Here is a 27,267-nt window from a genome sequence, read left to right as displayed (position 1 = left end):
AGTTGTGGTATATTTATACAATTGAATACTATTTAGTCATAAAAAAAGAATAAAATAATGCCATTTGCAGCAACATGGATGGACCTAGAGATTATTATACTAAGTGAAGTAAGTCAGACAGAAAGACAGTATCAAAATGATATCACTTATAGGTGGAATTCAAAAAAAAAAAAAACCAACAGATACAAATTTTATTTACAAACCAAACACAGACAGACTCACAGACACAGAAAACAAACTATGGTTATGGGGGGGAGCAGAGAGATGGATAAATTGGGGGCTTAAGATTAGCAGATTACAAACTACTATACACAAAATAGATAAACAATAAGATTCTACTGTATAGCACAGGGAACTATATTCAATATCTTGCAATAGCCTGTAATGAAGAATATAAAAAATAACTGTGTGTGGGTGTGTATAACTGAATCACTATACTGTACACCAGCGACTAATGCAACATTGTAAATTGACTATACTCCAATTTTAAAAAAAAAGATAACATAGAAAGAAATTTGGGGGAGAAACCTACATAAAAATGAGCCAGAACCATGGGGCTGATATAATCATCAAAAATAAGAACGGAGTGAGCAGAGCAAAGTGCCAAGCACAGGATTTTATGACACACGAACAGTAAAGGCCTGGGCAGAGAAACTGAAGCAGGAAGAACAAAACAGGGAAGTCGGAGCCCTGGGAGCGCGCACGGCCACAGAAACCAACAAGAAAGAGTTCAAGGAAGATTAGTTGGTCAATAGCTGAAGAGGCTGGAAACGAATAATGATCTAAATGAGGCCACTGGACCTATTAATTAGGAGGTTACAGAGTAGTCTCTGTTGAGTGTTCAGGGACAGAACACAGATTACAATGAAACTGGGTTCACGGCCTCATTAGCAAGGTATTAGGTACAGGAAATAAACACTCCACCCAGGGCTACAGGAAAGTATGTTTTCCAAACAACAGTTTGTCTGCTTTTCAACCATAACAATTTTTTAATAAAACACTCTTATTTTCAGAGAATGTATTTCAGAGTCTTATAAAACACTGACTTAAGCATTTAAACAGGACGTTAACATTTACCTAGTAAACTTTAAGACACAAAGGGAATTTACTGTTGTGCTATACACTGAACCTCAATCTACTGCTTAAAAGAACATCATTCTTAGTCTAGATAAGACTACTGAAATACAGTTCAGTACCAATCGAACAAACAGCATTTAAGAAAAAGAAACCTATTATCTGATCTCTTTTTATTAATAGTATCAGGCACAATATGAGCTCAGACTTGATTTAGGCACATTTATATGAAATGTGTATTCAGCCAGACCAATGTTTATGCAAAGGTAACATGTGAAAGACCTATGCTTACAAGTACAATAGAGAAAACAATCATTTGTTTCACAGAAAGATTCTTCTCTTTACAAAAGTCACTACTGCGCTCCTTTAAACAAGACGCTCTCCAAGGATAATTTTAAATTATAGTTTAATTATTTATTCAATTTACACAAGACTTCACAGCAATACATTCATTCGTTAGGAGCAAATTCACAAAGTACGTAGGTAAAAGGGGTAGCTGATGAGGGGTTTAATACCCCTCGGAATGGCTTGGACTTCACAAGTCCATAAGGTCCCCCCTTCTCAACAGCTGCGGGGCGGCTGGAGACTGTGACCAGCAGGAACCGGAGGGTGAGGACACAGGAGGGCATCACAGAGGACCTGTCTGCCTGGGACGCGAAATCAAGCAACAGCTACCTGGGTGTCGGAATGTTACTACCCCTTGTTTAGAGACAGACAGAACAGATTCATTCTGAAGGGATTGTCAAAGCTTTGAGTTTTTACAAGAACACACAGAAAAAGGTAACCTAAAATTCTAAATGAGGCAAAGGCTCTGGAACTAGACCACCTGAGACCTCCCTCAGCTCTGCCCATCTCCACTCGCATAATCTAACAAGTTACTTAGAGCTCCATTCGCTCAGCTGCAAAAGGGGGCAAGAAGAGCCACCTCACAGGATCAGCGTGAGAATTAAACGAGCAAATGGCTGGAAAATATCCAAAGTGGAGGCATATCATTGTACCTCAAGAATTATTAGAATTGTACTGTTCTAGGGTCATTTTGGACCAGTCATTCAACACTCTCCCCGCTTTCACTGTCCAATCCTGCTGATGCACTCCGGTGGCTACATGTCCTGAAAATAATCCATGTCAATGTTGGATGCTAAACAGGAGGAACTCTAGGGAAGAGGACCCAAGGGCACGAGACACTGGACCAGTTCCAGAAGCACACTTTTCATAAATGAGAGCCCACTTTCTGACACAGGAACATCCTTGCATGCAGCCATTTGTGCTAATAACTCATCAAAAACACCCAATTAAACTGGCTTATAAATTCCTAATTTATACTGCATCCCTCCCCACTTCAAAAAAGCAAACTTATCAGTAGCATCTATCTCTATAAAATACAAAATTCTGACTGCAGTCTTTTTTTTTATGGCTTCTAAAACATCTGAAGTGCACCTGGTCACATGGTCAAATTCATTCACTTCCCTTCCTCCTCTCCCCTCCCCACCACACCTGATAGAAAATCTCTCTCAAGCTAATATAAACCTCGTTAATTGGCCAGTGACTGCATGATGACTACTTTTACCCCCTACAATCATCTGTTTCTACATCAACCCAATGGCCAACACAAGCCATAGTTTTATTTGAAACATCAGGCACCAAGATACATAAATCATCTTGCTCTTTCCATCAGCTCAACAATGATGGACTAGAAAAGCAGAGAAATGAATTCATTGCTTTTTGAAACACATACACATGCACGCTGTGTTCTTCCCCCAAATGCCAAAAGGATCACAGACAGCAAATCATGCCCACAAACCAAAACACAGCTGTTTGATCTAATTTTAGAAGAAAAATAACAAGGAACCAGGGAAAAGTTCTCTCTGGAATAACTCAATCCTCAAATCAGAGAAATTCAAAGAGCGTAACAAGGAAAAACCAACAGCCTCAACTCTTTCCTGCGGGATTCTAATTCTATCAGTGTCAAGTCAAAATAAACAATACGTTTTTAGAAGATCCCACAAAAGTTTGAAGTCTCTCCTTTAAAAAAGAAAAGATAAAGAAAAACACCCATTGACAGAAAAAAAATCTAAATGATTTCTAAGCACATGAGCTACTCTGTTTACTCCAAATCTGTTTTTTCCCCACCATATTCTTTTAAAGACAAGCTGAGAAAGCTATTGGTTCACAAAAAAAAAAAAAAAAGACCCAATTATAACATTTCACAGAAATATCCTTTATTAATATGTTAAAGTCTCACTGCCAGGCATTGATTATCGATTAGTTTGTTCTCATTTTCTGGAAGCTGGGAGTATGATCCAGCCTAGCTGATGCTTAATCTAAAATCTTGTGCTGTTTTTCCCTGGAACCCTCAAGAGAAGAAATAGAAATTATTCTAATCGTTCTAGGGGGAGTAATACTCATGGACTAGGGACCTTCATACCATCTCTGTAAGGTGAGAAACCTTTTTCTTTAAGACAGCTGAGTAACAGCAAATTATAACAAGTTTATACAGAAATTTAAGGTGCCTTTCAAAGGACTTGGGGGGAAGAAACAATTATTTCGTAACTAGTCTTAGTTCTATGAACTGTCAGTATATCAAGTCTGTGTTCTGGTGTTTTTTTCTATCAAGAGTTCAGGTGAAGAGGAAGTATAAATTTCAGAAGGCAAAGACTTTTCTTGCCAAAATATTTTAAACTTAATCATTAGATTTTTTTTTCAATGAAAACCTTTTATGCTATCAAACCAAGACGACCTAATGAAGGCAATTTCAGAAAACCTCATTAAGGCATAACAACGTATTAATAAAAGTACAGTATGTTAACAGACCTAGATTATGTTTCTCATTGGGTTCTACGGGTCACCAAAAGTTCCTAAAATAACTGATTAAACGAGAAAGCGAATCAACTATTTTTCAAAAGCGTGTACAAGACAGGTAGTCTCAATCACTCTGCAGGTGTATCACGATGCTACACGTTACTTAAAATGCACCAAGGAAATGCTACCAGTTCCCAAAGGTTCCAATCAATGCCTGACTTATTCTCCTTTTGCTCTACTGCACCCCCAACCCCTTCTCTGCTCTGCTGCTGCCCTGGGAGGATGAGCCTGCACAGAGCGATGTGAGGCTCCCGAGCTGGGTGCTGGGTGCTAGCAATGTGAATCACCGGCCCAGACCTGGAGGACAGAGGGACTGGAGGTCAGGGAACGTCCCCTCGCTCCCCTCTGGCCAGGCGCTAAGCCACAGCTCCCTGCACCCTGCTCCACAGGGCCAGCTCTCCTCTCTGGGACTCTCTGGAGAACTGAGGGCTTCTCACTGTTGCTATTCCCTGGGGGCCTCACCACCGTGTTTGTTCCCCAACCCCGGGAGTCTCTTCACTGGCACCATCAAGGGTAAATCTTGCCTGATGTGGCTGACAATACCAAGTCTGCTTACTCAGAGTACATTATCTACAGAAATCCAACGAAAATGTTTAAAAAGGTCTTAAGATCTAAACAAGCATTATTTACATATTACTATTTGCATAAATGCTTAAAAATTAAATGTAACTAACTCACTTTCCAATGAAGTTGACTAATAAGCTAAAATTCTCACTACAATTAAATTTAGGTGTGAAATTTAACACTGCGTTGTCCTCTCAAGATAAATGCTATAAGCTTAAAAGAAAAAAAAACATTAATGAAGAGATTCTGGTAACCGACATTTCACTTCCTTCTGCCATACGATGCCAGTTAACTAACCTAAGTAATTTTTTGTTGTTATTGCCAACACCTTGCCCCAAAGCATAGGATGAAGAAAAGGTTTAAACCTGTGGTTCTCAAACTTTGGTGCACAAATAAATCAACGGAGAAGCTTGTTAAAATGCTGCTGCCCAGGCCGCACCCACACAGCTCTGACCTGTTTTTACTAGCTCCCCAGATAATTCTGGTGCACACCTAAATTTCAGAACTACTTAAAACTGGCCAACTTCAAGACTCCAACCAAATCTCCGATACATAGCTTTTTCTCCTTCTGGACAAACATTCCCCATTAAACATGGAGGGGGGACCAACATAGTAACAATGATAATGGATGCCACAGGCCAGTGCGACATGGGCTTCACAAATACTACTGTCTAATTCGGTCCTCACAAGAACCAGGTACGTAGGACTGCTGTCTTCGTTTTACAGCTGAGAAAACCGAAGCCCAGAGAAATGAAGTAACCTGACCAAGGTCATGAGTGGCAAAACTAGGATCCCCTCACCCGTGTCTGTCCCCTTACCCTGGAGCTGGACAAGCAGGCCCTTATGCACAAGTGCAACTCTAGAACCTGGGGGCTGTAACAGGAGGGTAAGCCTGAGGGCCAGCAGCTAGGCAGGCAGTGATCCCGCCTGTCCCCGCTAACTCCCACCCCTCACCCAACAAGCTCTCTTGACTCTCCCCACCCACCACACTCACCGAGATCTTCCCTCCACCCGCAGGGCGCGCCATCACACCCCGGCGGACCAGTACCAGTGCATCAGCACTCTTCCCACAGGAGTAGCTACTGCTATGTGCAACGTACTCCACAGGACCCAAATTCCAGCTCCACCACGTAAGCACTGGCTGGGAGTTTGAGCAGGTTTAACCTCTCTGTGCCTCAGTTTCCCAATCCATAACGTGAGAGAAATAATGCCAAGGGCACTGAGGTGACCTAGTGATTAACTGAGCTAATGTATGTAAGACACGTGGCAAGAGCTCAATGAACAATAGCTCCTATTAAAATTATACTTTGCCAACACCCTTCTTACAAAAGCCAACACAGCAGTCCTGGCGCCTTGTTTTCTGAAACTGTGATAAAAGACAGAACGTATCCTTATTTATCAGGAGCAGACTGGTAACAGTGCTCTAACTCGGTCGGACTGAAGGCCAGGAGGAGAAATATTTTAGAGCAGATGAGGCTTTAGCAGCCCTCAAATTGCACCCCTTTGACAACTATTTCCCAACTTGAGGGTCAGCCCTGTTAATCACATACAGGGAACGACGAGTCTATAATTAACTTAATTCAAAACAACAGTAACATGCCGCTCTGCACAGGGACTTGGTCCTAACTTATCACCTTAGAACAATGCCTGGCCCGTAGTAGACACTCAGATATTTGTGAAATGAATGAAGGCATAAAGACACCAATGCAGACACACCTTAGCTCCTTAATGAATCCTTACAAAAACAAGCATAATCATCAGATCAATACCACTGTGCCAAGCAATTAAACTTATTTTCAAAATTCCCCCAGAATATTTTTCTTCTTTCTTTTTTAACTAATTGTTGGCTTCTAAGTACTCTACAACTAAAAAAGTGAACGTCGGCTCCATTCATCTATTAAAACTATTAAAGCAGTTCCATCAAAAAAAAAAAAAAAAAAGCAAAAGCTCACCTTCTGCCTTACATTTAAAAGGGGGGGGGGCTTGTAACTACATATTTAACAAGGATCACTTGAGTGACTGTGATCATTCAGAATTTCCTGAACCCTCTGAATTAAATCCATAAAATGAAATGAGTCACTGCTCAGAAGGGAATCCTAACCAGCATCTAGGAGTCAGAGACCCAGGGAGGGGGAGGAATCTATTAAGGGAACCCACAGACAGGCGTTCCAGTCTCAGCTGTGCTTCTAAAGCAGCCGCATACAGCAGCCTTGGACAAAGCTCTTAATTTTTTGTCTCCATTTCCTTATCCACAGAACAGGAATAAATTTACCACATCTACCTCATCAAGCTGCTTTCGGACTAAATGCACATAAAATGATTTCAAAACAGTGAAGTGCCATAGTGTGACGTGTTAACTTCTGACACAAAGTCTTTGGATTCTAAACGGATGTTACCATTCGTCTTTCTTTTCATGTCTCTGCCATTCTTCCTGTTTCCTAGATCCAAAGATCTGCCAGAACAGGGAAGAACCAGTTCCTACCTACGGTTGTATTTCAAACAGAGTGGGCCCTCAGTAAACAGTTGCTGAAAAAGATGCTCATCCACATACAATAGACATTTTTTAATTCTACTTGATGCAAAATCCTTCCTTGCAGAGGTTAAGCAGCAGGTGACTTTCAAATAAAATCACGAGTGACACAACATCTATAAAGATGCCTACGGTTTGGCCAGGAGCACCACCTGCCTTTGTGCACATTACTTACGAGCCATGTGAATATTCACCTGTGTGAGTATCACCCAAGGAATGTGCTTTCGTATTTTGGTTTCACTGAACAGAAAAGGACTTCCCCTCCCTTTAACACCAGCAAGATTTCTAAAGGTGCCAGATCTGTTCTTCCGGTTTTACTTCCCATGCTTCAGTTCTCACAGGGAGAGAGCATTTGCCGGACTTGTGGTCATTTCTCAAACCATTATGTCATTCTCACACTACTCAGTAAAGAAAAAAAAACTTTATTTTTGAAAACCATAAATAGGAAGATATTCTAATACTTAAATTTTAAGATTAGTAACAGTCCACTAAATTTGTCAAATAAAAGGATAACTGTTTTAAATGCAAAACATCCTGGTTCCTCTGAACATTATATAATGCCTCAAAAGCAGAATTAAGCTTATTTAACTTTAGTTAGTTCTTGATTATCTACAGACACACACACACACACACAAAAGCAGATGTGTTACAGATCACCCATTAATAATTTACATTAAACCCCTGGATGATGGTTTCACGTTTACTGTTGCATTTGAGTATCCTTAAGATGCAAAATTCCTTCCAATTCAAACCAAATAATAAAACACCTGTAATTAATAGTAGTCACCCAACTCAGCCTATTATTTTTCTGTTCTTTTACCCAACCACATTCTACTGCTGAAATGACTCCCTGTTTGTTATAAAAGATGGACTCTATGTGCTCGTTTTTGTTCTTTATGTCTATTACAGCTCAAGGGACACTCCTGAAATAAACACGGCCATTTTAAAAAAAAATGCCCCAATACTACCGGTCACAATTTAATCATAAGTGAAAACCATTTTCCCCCCTAGAGTTAATTATGTATTATTTAAAAGACAGCGGCTACTGCATTTATAGGCAATAATCCATATCATCTGAGGAAAAATTTTAAGTTCTATCCTAACCAGCAACATTACACTTTTCATTTCAGCTATGATGAAAACCAGTGTTACATTACAGCCTAATTCTAGTTCCTGTGAACCCATCAAAATAAAGTGTGCAACACATGTAACACTCTGGGACTTCCCGCAGAATTCATATAGCAACATCATATCGCTGTTCAAGGCCATCCACCTTAGAGGGAAGAAACAAACGCAGAACTCAAAAATTGGTTCCAGAGCCCCATTCCTGGCCTTTCTCAACCTCACTCCTATGTACCTTCTTCAGGGTTATATTTAACACATTACCAGTTCTGCAGGTTTACCTGAACAGTCTCCCAAATGAAATGACATCAAGGCAACAGGCTCTGGTGGAAGGACCGGGACCTCAGGGTCAGAAGAGCTGGGTGTGAATCCAGACTCTCCTTCTGGCGCTACAGGACCTTGAGCAAATATTTAATTCTATGAACCTAAACTTCCTCATGTGTAAAAAGATGTGACCACTAACCTTGAAAATTATTTAGATCAAGTTCCTCAGATAGTGTTCCCATTGTGGCAGAGATCTAAGAAATGGGTGACAATCTTACCCTACTAAAGGTCCAGTCACAAATTACTACCAAAGATCTCATAATGGGGATCACAATCAAACTGTGAGATTTACTGAAGTTGTCATATTTTTTCAACCTTTTACTTAAAATGTTTTAATATACAGAAAAGAAAAATTCACAGAAGTTAGACATCTTTTCAAAACTGGCATTTTACACATCAAAGATGGAGCTTCAATTATCAACACAGTGAAAATTAATTTTTTTAAAGTGTTTGGGGTACTTATATTTATTCAAATCTGACATAGTCAAAAAAATCTTTTTTTTAATTTTCTTAAGAAAGTTGTATTTTAGAACCCAGAGACAGCCGGGTTATCTAAACAATGAGCTACATGATACACCATAGTCTCCAGGCAAAGTCACAACAGGATGAGAAAAAAGCCTTCAGCTTCTCTCAGATTTCCTGGCCGCTGTTATTTTAAAACTTCATCACACAAACATAAACAGAGGAAAAAATCCATTTCAGATGAGCCCCATGGGTTCCAATTTATGATGTTTTCAAGACCTTGCATTACCTTACAGTAAATATTGCAACAACACATTACATTTTTTCTTGTTTGTGTTTCCAGGCACTAATAAAGAATACATGTGCATTATATGTAGTTTCATATATTACAAATATTTAGAGTTTTTAATCATAATCTTTTCTTAAGGTTGCTCATCACCGCTGTTTGTCCCCTTTTAAACTAGTTTTGGAAAACTAAAAGGTAACTTAAAAAGCCAACAATAAACAGCATGTCACACAGAACATACAAATGCAACGGGCAAATCTGCATTAGACGAAAACGACTTCTGTTTACCACTATGCAAGTAATTCTGCACAACTGAACATACTCAAAATGAGCTGGATATTTAAAAGTCAATGAGTTATTTTAAAAGGTTGCTTTGTTTCAAGCTCTGGCTATAGACCAATTCGTAGGGTTTCTAAAATTAATAATAAAACACACCAAGGTAATTTTCTCACCAAACAATTTCCAGTGGAAAACCACAACCCAAGACATCTAAGAAGTTTAGTTAATTTGTAGAGAAATGTCGTTTTGCTGCCAACCTTTGTACCATGACCATTACCAGCCTAAGTTCAAGATTCACATTTTACAGTGTGACTAGTGTTCAGCTAAATCTTAACAATATTAATGTTTAAAACTCTCAAACCCTGACGATATTTAGCTATATTGCATCTACACCACCAGAGTATCACAGCAAATGAAACTTTTAGTTAGCGTGTACATCAGCCCATTAAATTGGGCCATGTTCCTAGCTCCTTGTAACTGTAGATTAGGATTTAAGCATTCCTCCACACAAACTTTACGCGGATAAAATGTAACATGTTTTCTGAAACTGTATGGAAATATTTCTGACATGGATGTTCTAGTAATAACCCTATAAAATTATTTCCTATTGAAAATCTCAGAGTTCGAGCATTTTAATCGTTTTAATGAGTTTTGGAAATTAACAAAAAGGAAAAGCTCTTGCTCAGGAGCAGATATATAAATTAACATACCCAAGGCACGAGACCACCTAAAGTCTACGAACACAGCTTCAGATAGTCCCAACCTGGGTTCCTACATGATTAAACTACTAGTGGGAGCGGCTGATCCTCACATCTCAGAACAAACAGCACTGTTCCTGCACTGAATTTTAAGCTTGTTTAAGAAAGAGAAAACTATCACGGGGCGTCCAAGGCAGAGCTGGACACCTGAGTGCTCTGCTTCCACCTGGGAGCTAGAGAAGGCACACAAAGGTACCTCGGTGATGATAAGCCCATGAAAGGAGACTCCCATTGTCCCGTGGAAATGAGAGCCAGCCCCGCGCTACCGTGAGCCGCCGCCGCCGCCCCGGCCCACTCATCACCTGCTTCACCCACCGGCGTCCCGAGGAGATGAGACCAGCCGTCGGCCCGGGGCGGCGCAAGGAGGCCCCGAAGCAAGGCCGGGCTCGCGGGAGCGAGGCTCCGGGAAGCGAGGCCCCGGCGCTGACGCCCCGCCGCGGGCACCCCGGGACACTCACCGGCGCGGGCGCGAGGGCAGGTGCGCGCTGGCGGAGCTACCTGTCGCCGGTGAGGCTGGGGGCGGGGCGAGGGGTGTTGAGGGCGAGGAAAGAGGGCGACGACGCGCACCGGCACAGGGACGGGGCGGCGGCGGCGGCGGCGACCGGTCTGCTGCTCGCTTCCTGCTCGGACAGATCCCGGGTCCGTCTCCGCCTGCCGGCCGGCGCCCCGCCGAGTCCCCGGCCCCGCCGCGCGCACGTCACGGCTACGGAGCGCCCGAGGGGGCGGAGGCGCCGCGGGCCGGGCCGGGCGGGGCGCGCGGGCGCTTCGGGAGGGGGCGCTCGGCGCCCGGGGCCGCCCCGCCCCTGCGCTCGCCCGGCCCGCGGCTCACAGCCCCCGGGGCCGGGTGGGCGCGCGAGGGCGCGGGGAGGGCGCGGGGAGGGCGCGGGGAGGGGCAGCCCCCGGCCTGGCCGACGGTCCTTGTTCCTTCCCCTATGAAACGGCCTCCTTCGCGGCGGTTATTGTTTCCAGCGCCTGCAACGCACCGCTCTGGACAGGATGCCGTGACTGTTCCAGGAGGCAGAACTTTGTTCAGGGAAGGGTCGAGGACCCCGCGTTGTTGGCGGGGGCGGGCGGGAGCGAGGCCGCGCTGTGGCGGAGGGAGGGAGCACGACGAATTTGGCTCCGGTCCGCGCCGGCTGGGGCTGGGCTGCCCTGGGAAGGTCGTACCCTTCCTGTGCAACAGACTTGTTTGCTGTTCTGCTTTTGGAAGCAGGGGGTCTGAGATGGAAATTTTTCATTTCTTTGGCCTTCCCTACGCCGCCGCGCTATTTACTTATTAGAGCTCCGATCTTCTCTGTCCTTTAAATTGTACTGCTTTTATCAATGGCATACCTGTGAGTCATATTTGAAAGTTAAGGAAGTAGCTACGCAAAGTTGAATTATATGATGAAAACAATGGCTTTACGACAAAAAAAAGCTTCTTTTAAGAAAATGAAGTGGTAATTATAATGCTGAAAGTCTCCGCTGAAAAAAGCTAGTCGATCCTACAGCGAAGAACTGCCTCCGCCCCACCCCGTAACATTCCAAGTTCACAACTAGAAAACTTAAGGAAGTATACAAGATTCTGACAGGAGACAAATTCCAGTTATTGAGATGTTCCACAGTTCTCTTGGAGAAGCTAAATTATGATGAGGTATTTCATGTTAGCATATAATTAAAACAATAAAATATTAAGAATAAAGTAGGGAAGTAAGAATGAGGAAGAGGAACCAAGAAAGGAAATAATTTACAGCAATCTCAGAGATTTAATTCCAGATTGCCAGGAGGTAAATCTTAAGTATGTAGAACTAGATTTCAAAACGGTTTCGAAAAAAGAGAAAAGGAGGAAAGGATGAATTCAGCGGAGACTTTAAGCAATTCACTGCTTTGGCTTCATTTTGTATTTAAGATTAAAAGGCTTTGACAGACCAATAGAAGTCCATATAGCTTATTCTGAGTAATAACTTATTTTTTTCTCTCTCTCTCCTTCGTCCTCCACTTCCAATCCATTACTGAGTCTCTTTTTTATTTCTTTATCTCTCTGATGTATCCAATTCCTCTTCGTAGCAACTACTATTATCTTGTATCAGGCCACCATCATTTCAGGTCTTGCATACTGCTTTAGCCACCTAACCAGTTTCCCAGGCTGCAGTCTTGTCCCCTGCTAATCCAGTGTCTACAGTACCGTCAGGTTTATGTTTTATAAAATACAAGCCTGATTTATGTACTCGTCTTTTTAAGCTCCTATAGTGGCACGCCACTACCATTAGTATAAAGTCCAGGCTCCTTAAGATGTCTTATATGAGCCTTCAACTGTTTTTGTTTGGCTAGTACGGTGGGAATCTCTTTTGCTTTTACTTTTAATTGAATTTGAATGCCTTTTCATTCTTCCCCAGTTCATCACAGTCCTTATCTCCTTAAAGCTGTCCTAAACCAGACTTCCTCACACAGGGTCACCTTTGAAATCACTTGCATTTTGGACCACTGTCTTAGCCCTGCTTACCTATCCAATTGCATTTCCACCCATTGCCTTTCTCCATTTCTTGCACTTTACATTCAAGCCATTCTGAAGTGCTGGCTGTCCAGAACAGACAAGCTATGCTATTATTTATTACCCTGGAGTATTGCCAGATTAAATCCAATTAATCCTTCAGAACAAAGACCATGTATTCCCTCCAAGAAGTCTTCCCTAACCCCCTTATTCCAATACTTAGGTGCAGTTTAGTCCCCTGTCACATCCCTCTCCTACCACCCATTGCACACATCTCTTCCGACACTTACTTCGCTGTTGCTACCTTAGTGCACTTATAACTACCTCCCACCTGGACCTAAGCTCCTTGAGGGCAGAATAGGGGACTTGTTTGTCTTTGTGTCCCTGGGGCCAAGCATAGTGGCTTTCACACCCCATTAAACAGTGGCTACCATTATTGTTATTTTTTTTTAATATGTAACACGTCACGAATTTGTGTGACATCCTTGCACAGGAGCCATGCTAATCTCTGTATTGTTCGAATTTTAGTATATGTGCTGCCGAAGTGAGCACAGTGTTAACTATTGAATAAATGGGACAGATGGATGAACAAACAGCAAGAGAACAGACGATTCTAGGAAACTGCATATGCGTTATTAAGCATGGTGGATGTAACTGTGTCATATCTGGTGCCAAAACTCAACAATGTATTCCATGTTTGTAAACTTTTCAACTTCGCTCTTACCCACTAAATATTTGTAAGACTCTTCCCAGAGTCTCTGTGTTCCATCTTACGAATTCCTGAACTAAGATGCATGGATCTCCTATCATAGATGGGGGCTCCAAGAACGCTCTCTGAAACCATATGCAAATGTCTTAATTTATTAAAATTGGGGAGGGTTAGGTTTATTTATTTATTTACTTAAATGAAGGTACTGGGGTTTGAACCCAGAACCTTGTGCATGCTAAGCATGTGCTCTACTGCTGAGCTATACCTTCCCCCCACCACTATATGCAAAATTTTGTGGTTTTTATGGGAATCAATTTCACAGGTATTTACAGAATCTCTGCACCTTCCCTGACTGATACCCACTTTAATAGCTTCAGCTGCATCTTCATTGCCAACTCCCAGAGTAAGGCAGGCTGAAAATCACACAGAAACTCACACTCTTTCCTCTCCCAACTGCTTCAGATGTTCCCCTTGCCAACAGACAATTATGGTATCAGCATCCACTCATCTCAAAAAAATTGTGGTTTTTTAAGTCACGCAGGGCTCCTTGCCTTCCTCACCCTTCCTGTTGGAGTCACTGAATGCAGTTCATTCTATGTCATAAATTACTTCTAAGCTGTTGTCTTACTCCCCATCTTCTCTTAGAACATCCATCATCTTCTTATCTGAGCTCTGGACATGGCCTCTGCTCATTCCCACCCATTCTCTCACCACTCCTCCTCCACACCCTGATTATGTCACCTCTTTTACCAAATCCTGGTGACCTTCAGATCAATGAAAACTCATCTAGATGGCATACAAAATCCTTCACAATCCTGAGCCTGCCCTGGTCATAGGCATTCAAACATGCCAAGCCCTTTTGTGATTCTTCTCTCAGTATTCGAAACTCAGACTGACTATTTTCTCTGTCCTGCCTCTGGCCAAACTGGTTTTTCATTTCCCTGTTTTCCAGAGACCCACCTCATACCTATACTGTAGCACTTATTAATGGTATTAGAATTATGTTTTTATATTTGTTTCCCCATCTAACAGCTCTCCAAAATATTGAACTTTTAATTAGAAAGTCTCCCCCACTACTCTGGTTTCTCTCCAGATTGAATAAATCTTTTGCCTTTTACTAAAGAAAATTTCCCCTATTACTTTTTCATCCCTAGAGATTAGCACACTGCCTGTCTCACTGAATTAATACCAATGCAGAAATTTATTGAATGCCTACTGTGTGCCTGCACTGTGCACTTTATATAGATCATCCCATTTAATCTTTGCAGCCCTTGGAGGAGGGTATAGCTCGGGGGTAGAGTGTGTGCCTAGCATGCACGAGGTCCTGGGTTCAATCCCCAGTACCCTCATTTAAATAAGTAAGTAAAAGCCTATACCTCCCCCCAAAACAAAATAAATAATCTTCTTCGTCCTACGAGGCAGTATGGCAAGCGTTTGCCTTTTGCCTGCCTAGTTTCTGAACTCCCATCCTATTTGTGGAGAATCCTTAATTTTGAGTGTGGGTGGGAGCAGGGCCCACTTCACAGTTTGGAAACTGAGTTTGGCCAATGTCCTTCTCTCTACTACGTGGCAACTAGAGCGTAATCATGGCAGGGGACCCTAGGTAAGTCAACTGGACACTCTCACGTGAAACTTGGATTCTGCACAAAGTGACCCAAAGACGCAGAGATAATTCACAGTGGTGTGGATAATTATGCTGACCTGGGTCTGAGTGTTAACAGTGCCAACAGTGACATTCAAAATGGATGGCCCGGCGCATTTTACGCACCTAGATCACCACCATCCCGGATGATTTTGTGAGCTACTGGGTAATTTTCTTCCAGTACTTTCTGTTGCCTTCAACCAGAGACCCTAACTGATACAGAAAAGTTCTGTTGTTATCCCCATCTTACAAAAGAGGAATGAGGAAGTACTCAAGTGTTTACTTAAGGAATAAATACGTGAGATATTTACAGCATTATAACTTCTAAAAGAAGGTTTAATTATTGCTTTAGTTATTAGTAAGTTTGCACTAATGGTAATCATCTGGAATTTATAGGAAAATGAAGTATGGAAATAAGCAGGTCCCAAAAGAGGTAGTCTTGTGATTTTTTTTCCTTTGAGTATATATATATTTTTTTTTAATTATTAAAGTATAGTCAGTTTACAATGATGTGTCAATTTTTGGTGGACAGCATAATGTTTCTGTTATACACATACATACATTCCTTTATGTATGTAATACCTATATTCTTTTCATATTCTTTATCATTATAGGTTATTACAAGATACTGAATATAGTTCCCTGTGCTATACAGGAGAAACTTGTTGTGTATCTATTTTATACATAATAGTTATTACCTGAAAATCTGAAACTCATTAGGGTGTATTTTAGTGCATCTTTATATACCATCAACATCTGCATGTCCATAATTTTTCATGAAAAAAATGCTTAATGTAATCACTATAAAATCATAAGTTATCTCTTCAAAAAGATTAAATGGTATTTGCAGCATCATTCCTGAACTTACTCTCCAGAAAGAAAGTAGGCTAGTACATTTTAGAAATATTTTCTATATAAAGGACAAAAATTAAGGCAAAAATATTTACCAATAGATGCTTAAAAAGAAAAACTTGCTTAACCCGATCAACACCCGATCTCATCATTCTAACTCTCAGAAATGTCTGTATCTATAGTGTCTCTCTTACTTAAACTCCCAGCTAGTTTTTCCTGAGTTGTTACAGTGGTATTATAATTAAAACTGAAACAATAGCACAAGTCTAATAGCACAAAGATCATCACCTCAAGCACTTTAATGGATCTGTCACATGCCTTAAAAGTAATCTTTCATCTAATTTGCTGTATCCTGTGATCTCTAGCTCGAGTATGGTAATTTGAAGAAAAGCAGAGGAGAATCAATTTTTTTTCCCCAGACTTAAATGGGTCAAATGTAACCTAACCAAGTTAAATTTTTAAAAAAAATGATTAAGTGACAGCCATTCTGGAGGTGCAGTATTATATTAAAACTTATTTAACATGAAGTGAGTAGTGGGTAGAGGGACCAGATTCCAGGCCTGTGACCTGTAAAGTCACTTAATCTCCCTGAGGCTCAATTTACTCATCAATAAAATAGCAATGATGATAATACCTCCTCCTCAGGGAAAGAACTAAATAAGATAATACAAAAATGAAAGTGTTTTGCAAACTAAAGAGAGGTTTACAAATGGCATATTACCAATCCTGTGTATACATCATATAAACAATAATTAGTGCATTTAAAAGAATCCATTCCCACATAAGCTGGAACTTGTTACTTGCTAGAAGAGTTTGAAATACATTTGAGCAAGAAAAAAGTAAATCTTTAAAAATAAAACCAGTGCTAAACGTATTTGAAATTAGCTTTGTTTTAAACATAGAAATTAATATGTGAAATTAGAGAATTTCTTTTAGATGCAGCTTTGATGAAACCTGAATGTTAAAAAAAATGCACAGAAATTTATGCAAAATATATAACTTCTAAAAATTTTCCCAGTCTAGAGAAGCCTTCCTGCTATAACTATATTCCTTTCAGTAATATAATGAGAAAAGTAGTTGATTATCTTTTGGGTTGTGTATTATGAATAAATGATTACAGTTGAATTTATGGGTATTATTTAATTTCAAAAAGAAAATGTACCATTTAAAGAAGCTCTGAGAAGATATAAAAACAAGCTTGCAATAAATTTTGAAAAAGGAAACCATAAGAATGTATTTGTTATAAATAAATAATCTACATAAAGAATTTAGTGACACAGTTTGGAAAGGTCAGTTGTCCACAGACTGCATAAATAGTCCAGAAAATACACCAAAAAATGAATGGTGTTTAAAATCTTCAAGATTGTAATTTTTACAAATTAATCCCAATCTGATTACAAGTTAATCATTTTCAGTGTCTGGTTGCTCCTTATTTAAATAGTAATATCATCAATACGTTGCAACCCTCAGGTTGGATTTAATGCCCACTGAAATATCCTGTGAGATCTCGGTGTTAGCACACTTCCTAACGTGTAAATATGTGTTCACGTGTCTGTGAGCTCGCTGAGATCTTATCTGTCTTTGGACATCTGGAGCCAGCTGGGACGTAAAAGGTGTTCACTGACTAAACCTTTGTAAAATGGAATTGATCTGAATGAACTTGAGCAGGTCCATAGTCTTGACAGTGGAAGTCCTTCAGAAATGAATATTTCTAAAACATTTTAGAGCTTTGTTGCAGAAGAGAAGGATTATGGTACTTTAAATTTGTCACTATTCCACACTTGATTCAATACATATGGAGTTGTCACAATACTTATTTCTATTTTTAACAACTCTTCTTCATTTTCATATGGGGGTTAAACATTGTGATGCTGCTATCTTATAAAAATATAAAAATGAAAATAAATTGTAGGGTAGGGGTATAGGTCAGTTGGTAGAGTGCATGCTTAGCATAAAATCCCCAGTACATTAAAAAAAAAAAAGAAATCAGAAAAAAAAATTTATCTTCTCTCAAGGTTATGAATGAAATATTCAAAGCTGATAGCATGTAATGCAAAAATTTACCAAGTACACAATATTAAAAAACGGGAAAAGACTGGCTGTGGGGAGTACCATTTAAAGAAATCAGTGATACACAGTGTTATTCTGAAAACAGTATTTGTTAAATAAATGAAAACATCGGTTGTGGCTGGTTTCCTTGCTTTAAAATTGTGGTATCTTGAAATAGATCAAGGAACTATCAAGTAAGCACTGACCAGGAAGTATCCAATTAAGTATGTGTCAGAGTTAAATATTGTCCTACAGTTAATAATAAACGTAAGTATGAAGTGAACAAAGCATTAAATGGATGCACAGAGTAATAACCTGAGTTCATTCACTTACGCTTTATCAAGTTTGCCAAATGTTTATTACATCAATCAGCCTTTGCTGTGTACCCAACAAAATCTCAGTGGCATCTAACGAAAAGCATTCATTTTCCTCTCTGGCAAGTATGTAGTTCCCCTAGGACAGCTCTAATTCAGGCCGCTGGTAAGTGCAGTTCTGTTCCATGTGTCTCGTTTTGGGGTTCAGGATGAAGACCCAGTGGCTACCTGGGATATGTTCTCCTTGTGTCAGAAATCAGAAACCTGCTGTCTCTTAAAGCCTAGACTCAGAACTGGCACACTGCTGCTTCTGCCCACATCCCATTAGTCAAAGAAAGGTGACCAAGCCTAGCACCAGGGGGAGAGGATGAAAAGCCTTAACATGGATGTGTAGGCAGGGAATGTTTGCTGAACAAAAATCTAATAATCTAAATAATCTATTGCATGTATTAATTTTGCAAAATTATACATTGCAGAGGGTTGGTAGATTAAGAAGAGGGATGTGGAAGGCTTCTGAGATGCTGGTCATCTTCAATTTTTAAAAAAAATTTTTTGGGGGATAATCAGGTTTATTTATTTGGTTTTTTAATGGACTTATTGAGGACTGAACCCAGGACCTCGTGTATGCTAAGCACCCGCTCTACCACTGAGCTAGATCCTCCCTGGCAGTGTTCTGTTTTTCAGCTGGTTGGTGGTTACACAGGTGGGTTCACTAGGTGAAAATTCTTTAAGCTATACATTCATTTATTCATGATCTGTCTTTCCCTATAAATGTGTAGTACTTCAAATAGAAGCTTATGTTTAAAAAAAGAAAAATACTCTGAGACATTTTTAGTATTTTTTTAGTTTTCTGAATTTTTAGTTACTTTCTCTTGAAGAGTCAGATTAAAGTGAATGGCGTGATGCTTGAATCATGAGTCTTTTTAAAAAGTTGCTGTGAGAAAGTTTATCTTTCCAAAGAAATAATATATATTCCTGAGATGAAATAAATGTTATATTTGCATATTTATTAGTAATGTGAAGATAACCAGGTTAAGTTCATTACCTAAAGCAAATTCATATAAATGTCTACGGTCATTTCTGGGTACAATGAAAATTTTTAATTTTGCTTTTGGATATTTGAAAACAAATGTTTGTAGAAAAATGCATTGATCGTGCCAGTAATAAAGATAATGAACAGAATTAGAAAACAGTCTGCCTTATATACACCCATCAAACTTCCAAAGTTCAATGTCACCTTCAAATAAGTTTTAAAACAAAATTTGAGAATTTAAAAAATAGTTTTCATAATTTATGCAGCAAGAGTATATCAATGTATCCAAATTATCACTAGATAAAATTTTACTCTTGTGTCTTTAAATCTTTTGAAGCGCAAAAGGTTAAAACGTTGGTGTTATTCAAACTGTGGATGATAATATCAATGTAGTGGCTTTTAAGAAGCATTTCAAAAAAAGAATAAAACAGAAATGATCTCTTAAGAAAGTGTAAGGTTGTTTCCTCCTGAAACTTTTCAGTTGTGTGTGTGTGTGTGAGAGAGAGAAAAGCAGGTGGCTGGAGGGGGAATGGGGGTGGGTGTGGACAGTGGGGGAGGGGTGTATAGAGAACTAGATTTAATATAGGGGCAAAAATCTAAAATATATTAATCAGTGGTGTCACTGTCCGAAAGCCTGGCAAAGAAAGGAAAAGTCTGACAGCCGTTGCTTGTCACAGAAAGGAGGGTCTCTAGTCCCCGCAACTAGTCTTGCCCTGGGCTTTGAGGGTTACTTGGCAACCTGAGGAAATCATGACTAGTGCGGTGTCTAGAAAATAATTTCTCCCCAGGAGTCCTGTGGTTATCCTATTTATAGCCAAGTCTCTAATGATTTAAGGATAAAAACAACTGAAGGACTGTTATTATCATGTGCTACTTAGTACTTCAAACACTGCTGATGACAGCAGCCGTTCATTCTAAAGCCCACAACCTAAATGAACAGGTAGACAGAAGGGTGGCAACAGTGAACACCTGGATTACTGACTCCTGACTCACTTCAGCATTTGCTGTGTTCTTTTCACCCTTTGTGTGTTGACGGTGTCTCTTTTGCCTATGGTCTCTTCTGTCGTCCTCTGCTTTGGTCTGTTTCTCTGAACATGCTTCATTTTACTGTCTTCCTCCCCAGATTCCAGATTGATTTTTATAGTGCATTTGTCATACATTCTGCTGCCTCTTTTCCTGGCTTCTCTTGGGCATTTTTCCTTATATATAAGCTTTGAGACTTTAAATCTAAAATGCCACTACTGGTTCTATATAAAATTGAATTATAGTTATATAATGTTAGGAGGGAATCAATGTTTTTATATTATACCTTCCCACCCAAGAACATGATTATCTATGTTTTCCATTCCTGAAGGTCTTATTCTATGCCCAACAATGAAATTGTGTAGTTTTCTCATTCAGGTCATATGCTTTACTGACTAAATTTATTCCTAAGTATTTTATAGTTCTTGGTAATTATTGTAATAATTCCCTCCTACGTTTCTTTTCCAGATTCTCATTGTGTATTTATGCATGCAATGCAACAAAAAAATTTTTTTAAACATGTTTCCTTAATGTTCCAGTTATATAATCACCCACTCAACAAAAAAAAATTCATCTCTTACTTTCCAAGGTTTATACCAGTTATTTAATTTTCTTGTCTTAGAAAACACTTGTTTTAAGTGCAAAAACAGTGTTGGAAAGTATGAGAGCCTATCTAGTTCTCGGTATCACTTTAATTGGTTTTAAGTGTTTCACCATCTAATGTATTATTTGTTACTAGGAACTTACAAGTCTGTATTTTAACAGATTCCCTGTTCTCATTTAAAGATTGTGTTTTTATACAATCATATAAATTTCTCCCTTCACTCTTTGACATAACAATTAAGTTGATATCTTTTCTGATATTGAACAGCTTTGAACTTGATCATAGGCCATCACTTGTTTACTATTACTGGATTCTAAGGAGCAGCATTTTATTTAGATTTTGACAATCTTTTTTTTTTTTTAATTTTTGGGGTTTTTTTGGGGGGGGTAATTAGGTTTATTTATTTTTATTTGTTTATTTTATTGAAACATAGTATTTTTATTTGTTTATTTTTAAACAGAGGTACTGGGGATTGAACCCAGGACCTCATGCATGCTAAGCACATGCTCTACCACTGAGCTATATACCCTCCCCAATAGATTTTGTCAATCTTGAACCATAAATTACTTCCTTAGTTTTCCTTTTTAACACTATCTGCATTAGAATTTTTTGTTAAAGGTATGCTGGTCTCATAAATGAATTGAGCGTTTTCCACCCATCTTTATGGCTTGGAATAGTTTAAATAACCTCAGATTTAATTGTTTAAAAGTTCAAATCCAAGAATTGATAGGGTATTTGTGCATTATAATGTAGCCCTGTAACGCCGTGCCAACGTCTGCTAAGTGTCCACAATATAATCAAGTCTACTTCTTGAATCCGTTTTGGTATCTTCTAACATTCTAAGATGTCACCTATTTCCTTCAAGCTTTTAAATTTGTAATCTTAGAATTGCAAGTTAAAGTCTCTGTTTAAAGCCTTTCTGTATTTGTGATGTTTCTCCCTTCCTTTTCTTTTTCATTTTCTCTTTTTTCCTTGGTCAGGCTCAAGAGTTTATATAATTTATTATCTTTTCAAAAAACCCAGACTTACGGGCTTTTGTGCCAGGGTGTGGTTGTGTGGTGGAGTAACTTCGAGTTCACTGATTTTCATCATCCTTAATTTCCTTTTCCGAGTCTTTTGAAAAAATGTTATTTTACTGTTTTAATGTTTAACATGTTTTAATTCCCTTATTTTTCATTTTGGGTTTAATAATGAAAGTGTCTTAAGTCTATAAACTTCCTTTGGGTACAGCTTTCACTATGTCTTTCAGTTATTATAAATGAAGTAATGAGTAGACCACTTAAAGAAAAAAATTGAAATTTCAGTGTTATTGTAGTAATTTAATACGTAACAAAGATGGAAATTCATTGTGAGGCCAAAAAAGATTTTTAATGAATGATGCTGGCACAAATGGCTATTTTGAAGAATATAAATTTATGAATATAACATCCATATCTTTTTCCATACACAGAAATAAGTTCCATAGTTTTACTACTTAAGTTTTTAAAAAAAAATCTTGCAAGAAACATGTGACTATATGTGCTATCATGAGTCAAGAAGGAGCTTCTTAACCAAGATTGAAAACTCAGAAAATACATAAAAATATTGGTATGGAAAATACATAAACAAAGTCGACAGACAAATAATAGATTATGAAAAGATACACTTATAAAAGATGACAATGTGTATTCAGAAGGCTTAAATATTAATAAAAACAAAGACAATTACTAATCCAATGGAAAAAATGGACAAATGATAAGCACAGCTGTCATTTACAAATGCTCGAACTTAAACTAGATCTCAGGGAAATGCAAATCAAAGTAATAATGAACACAGCTGTATGTGTACAAGTCTTGCAAAATTTTAAAAAGCTGAGGATGCAGGAAAAGTTGTACTCTATCTAATAAATTGCTGGAGGAAATGTAAATTCTTACATTCTTTTAGGAAATAAGCAGATAATATTTATAAAAATTTGAAATATGTGGGACCTTGGATCCAGCAATCCCTGGGAATCTATTCCAAAGCAATAAAACTACCAGTGTATAAAGAAATAAAAACAGTATATACAAGCATATTATAGAACTTATACACAACATGCTCATGGGGACAAAGGAAATGCCCATTGGTAGCGTGGAAGTCACTTAAGCTGCTAAAAATATTCCTTTCTGGAAATATGATAAGAGTGAAATTCTTTGGTCCTCTTGAAATCAGGAGTGTTGCCTCGCTCGTTTGGGCCAGTGCCGTGTGAGTGGAAGTGATGTGCTCCTTCTGGGAAAAGCTTTGAGTCCACGTGCTGCTCACCAGACTCCCTTCCCAGCCTGTAGTAGCTCTGGAAGCTGGAACCAGCCTAGGACATCATCAGTTTGGGCAGCCGAGTAACTGAGGAGCAGAACTCCCCTGCCTTCTCCTTTGGGACACAGAGAATGACCAAAGAAAGAAAACTTTTGGAGAGGGTAAGCCACTGAGATTTTGGAAGTGTTACTATAGCATAACCAAGCCCATGAGGACTGCTCGAGTAAGGCAATGGCTAAAAAAGTTACAGCCCCTCACATAATTCACTTTTATCTTGCTTAAACCAGGTGGCTTGGATTGAGTTTCACAAGATATTGCTGAGAGACGAAAGATGCTTAGAAATATTTAAATTATTGTCCTAAGTTTTTATAAGAAAAGCAATTAATACATCTTTATACATATATTACTATATGTAGAGATTATATGAATATGGAGAAAATATGAAAGAATACATACAAAGTTGTTAAACGAGGCTATAAAAGAAAGATAAATCTAGGCTATAACAATTAAAAAAGAAAGCTAAGTGGTGTGGTGTGATCACATGCCTGTAGTTATTCACATTTAATTGTAATTACGAATAAAGTATTATTGACTAGATATCATAAAATAATTTCATACAGTATTTCATTGAATCCAGGATGCTTTGATGCCTGGTGCTCTTAGTTTTACCTCCGTTAAGAGGTTTTCAGGCACTTGGCTGAAAATGCTACTAAGAAATACATCAGTGGTTCATTCGCAAAGTGTGGTCTTGCCTGGGCTGTTAGAAACGAAAATTTGCAGGCCCCACTGAAGACAATCCAGAATCAGAAATTTGGGGTGGGGCTCAGTGATATATGTTTTATCAAGCCTTGAAGGTGATTCTGATGCAAACTCGTTTCTTATTTGATAAGATGTAGCCTTAATTCAGAGGTTAAAATGTAAAAAAAAAAAAAAAATCTTAGAAATTAAATAACTTATTAGATTGTCATTTTAATACACTATCTTCACTGCTACTTCCAATTTGCAAATTATTTTTGTTTCTTACAATACAAATTCCCAACGATCAGATGTGATTGGCTTTTTTGTTTGTTTTTTATCTGCTGGGTCATAGCACTACAAAGTAACTTCGGTGAGATGAGGTGTCCACCATAAATCCGAGCAGCCGTGACAGGAGACTGGGCTAAGAGAGCAAGTTCTGCAAAACTCAGAGAGCAAACTCAGAACAGAACTAGCTCTGTTACAGGTGCTTTGGGCAGTCTTCCTAAGAAGCATGTTTGAAAATGTCACGCAATCGACCTAGTTGAATGTTTTAATTTTATGTTGCCACAGTACTTCTCCTATGAAGACAATGGAATGCTGATATTCAGTAGTGTTTATACTTTCTCTTTATTATGTTTCTATTTGAAAAATATAACACTTTGGTGTTTAAAAAGTTTTTAATGCTTTTTCTTTGGTAGTTTCACACACTTTACAAATAATTTTGTCTTTAAAATTATTTTTCTGTCAATACTGTCTTCAGTCATTTTCTGTTCATTTTTCAGCTGTATGTTTCATTTTAAGTATCTTCGATAATCATTTGTAAAGAAAAAAGTTCTGACTGGGACAAAAGAACACTCCTGTTTTTGTTTACGTTTCTAAGAGGAACATTTCAAATGAAATATCCAAATAACGTCTCGTTATTTGGCATTCCTGTGATCACAGGCATTGTTGTATCGTTACCCTAGCTATAGTAATTCAGCATTAGTTTAATGACTGTGGTACAGGCTTGTACTCATTCTGGTCCCCTCTATTGCTTTCATTACAGCCGTCGTGATCTTTTTTACATTCACAGTGGATCATTCCTCTGCTTGAAATGCTTCAGTATTGTTTTAGGATAATGACCAAAATCTTGAATGTGGCTTCAAGGCCCTGCATGATCAGGACCCAGCAGACCTTTCCATTTTGCTCTGAGCTCCACTTACATGGGCCTACATTAATCTTATTTTTTAAATTATGAAAACGTTTAAACATACTAAAAGATAACATAGTTCAAAAAACCCCTCTACAGCCAGTTTCCATAATAATCAAGGTTTGGCCACACTACACCTCTAAAACAATACGGACATCTTGTTTATTTTCATCTTCCTTTATCTAGCCAAGTTAACTTAGCTTCTAGGGTAAAATGGTGCTCAGCCTTCCTGGGGAATCTATTTCTCTGGACCTCAGATTGCTCTTCTGTGAATCGGGAGTAATTACAGTACATATTCTCTTAGAGTCATTGTAAAGAATAAATGAATTCATACATTTAAAAAGCTTAGAAAAATATTTGACATACAGTACATCTAATAAATGAGGCCATTATCATTTAGGACAGGTTACACATTTCCCTACCTCAGGGCCTTTGCACTGCCTACAAGCCCTATTCTCTTGCCCTCTCAGACTTTATTCAGCTTATGTCCACCAATAGTTCAAATGTCACATCTTCAGGGAAGATGTCCCCAACCTTCCCAGATTAGGCTATATACTGTCTTCATACAATGTATGCTTTTCCTGCATGGCACTTATTTAAAATTATTCATTCATGAGGCTGATTAACAGGTATCTTTCCACTATACTGTAAGGAGCTCCATAAGGGGAGAAGATGGTATCTATTTGGCTCCCTGTTTTAAATCCCCAATACCAAGTACAAAGTAGGTGCTCAGAACATTTATTCAATATTTAAGGATCAATTTCTTTTCATCTAATTTGTTTTGGATCAAATTCTCTGCTGTCAACATATATAAAACTCATTATGATAAATGTAGTAAGTTTTATACCGGCTTAAACAACTTGTTTTCAGTTATTTGAGGGATGGAAGTATATTAATAAAGAGTACTTCTTTGCACAGATTTCTTCACAAGGAAAAAATGCTTCTAGGTGTAAAGTCTATTTTAATTTAATTCTACAGTAAAGGCTGATGGAGTGTAAGTCAGGTAAGGTGCAAGCTGGCAGTTCAGTGGTTCAGGGATAAACAGAAGGAAAAACCTCCAGATAACCTTTCAGTTCACTTTCATATTTTCACACAATTTCTACTTGTGTATGAGTTTAGGGGATTTGATGACCTTACAAAAAGTAGTCATCAAATCTGTTTTTTTCCTAGAAGGATCCACATGTATATAAGAATTAGACTTGTACATTTTTTCATTACAGTGGTTGTAAAAGAATGATTCTCATGAAACTTCATTTCCCCAAGACACTAGTCATTTATTTTCAAGCTTCCAAATTATATACTCAACTATTAATAAAATAAGATGTAAAAAAATACCCAGCCTCAGGTAAGTTTCAGAAGCATCTTCTCATGAAGTTCAGTTCACAAACACTCCACAAATAGTTAACTCTGTCTTCTGATGGGTAGTACATGTAAGGAAGTCTAGAGAACCTATGCAGGAGAGAAGGAGTGTATGGCCAGATTCTGTATTTAGCATTCTGTTCTGTATTTTCCTCTTGCTTGGTCATTCTGCTTATTAGCATATTAAAAGCTCCAAGAAATCTGCTTAACTTGGTTTAAATTTTTGACAAACTTATTTGACCACAGAACTCTTAACTATCTCTCAAAACTAGAGTTAGCAAAGACACTTTGAGAATCGCTAGTCTGGCCACATTCTATACATTGATGAGTTCAGAATCCTAGTAAAAGTATAAAAAACCACCTTGGTTGTAGTGGTCCCATGACTCCTGGTGACCATTAAGTGTTCACAAGTCATCCATTTAATACATTCATTTTAGAATCTTATCAATAGTTGACATTTTATCTTCTAATTTGCAGAATCTACTTTCTGTCTTTTGAAAAACAAGGTATCTGCCAGTCTCCAACCTTTGAGTACTTTAAAAATTTTCTATATAATTCTGAGAAGTTTAGTAATAGCAATTTAATAACTACACCTATCAGGTGTTAGTCAGGGGAGTGAGATAAAGTGGTATCTTAAAGCATCTGAGAGATGAAAATGGAGACAAGCCTTATTACCTTTGGCACCAGCAATTTGAAAGCTGCCAGGGACATATATTGATCCTTTTTAAATTAGTGGGAGGTGCATAATAGAATTAC

At 38.6% G+C, this 27,267-nt stretch overlaps 1 protein-coding gene and 1 non-coding gene across 8 annotated transcripts in view; both read right to left on the bottom strand.

The window, feature by feature from the left end:
* MYO6 (myosin VI) overlaps positions 1 to 10,918 on the bottom strand; it is a 127,298-nt gene extending 116,380 nt beyond the window's left edge. For 2 of the 7 annotated variants that reach the window (XM_032484490.1, XM_032484489.1), the window contains exon 1: positions 10,717 to 10,909. The gene's annotated coding sequence lies outside the window, so the exon portion shown is untranslated. Of the gene's footprint in view, positions 1 to 10,573; positions 10,597 to 10,716 lie in introns of those variants that run through there. The other 5 variants (XM_032484496.1, XM_032484492.1, XM_032484494.1 and 2 more) reach the window with 5 other exon arrangements.
* A 2,258-nt stretch (positions 10,919 to 13,176) lies between these two features.
* Positions 13,177 to 13,280, bottom strand: LOC116665565. The gene has a single exon (XR_004322223.1). It is a non-coding gene; the product is annotated as a U6 spliceosomal RNA (small nuclear RNA).
* Positions 13,281 to 27,267: the final 13,987 nt, after the last annotated feature.

Source organism: Camelus ferus, chromosome 8 (genome assembly GCF_009834535.1).
Source record: "Camelus ferus isolate YT-003-E chromosome 8, BCGSAC_Cfer_1.0, whole genome shotgun sequence".
Taxonomy (NCBI): domain Eukaryota; kingdom Metazoa; phylum Chordata; class Mammalia; order Artiodactyla; family Camelidae; genus Camelus; species Camelus ferus.
This window is presented reverse-complemented; position numbering and strand designations above follow the sequence as displayed.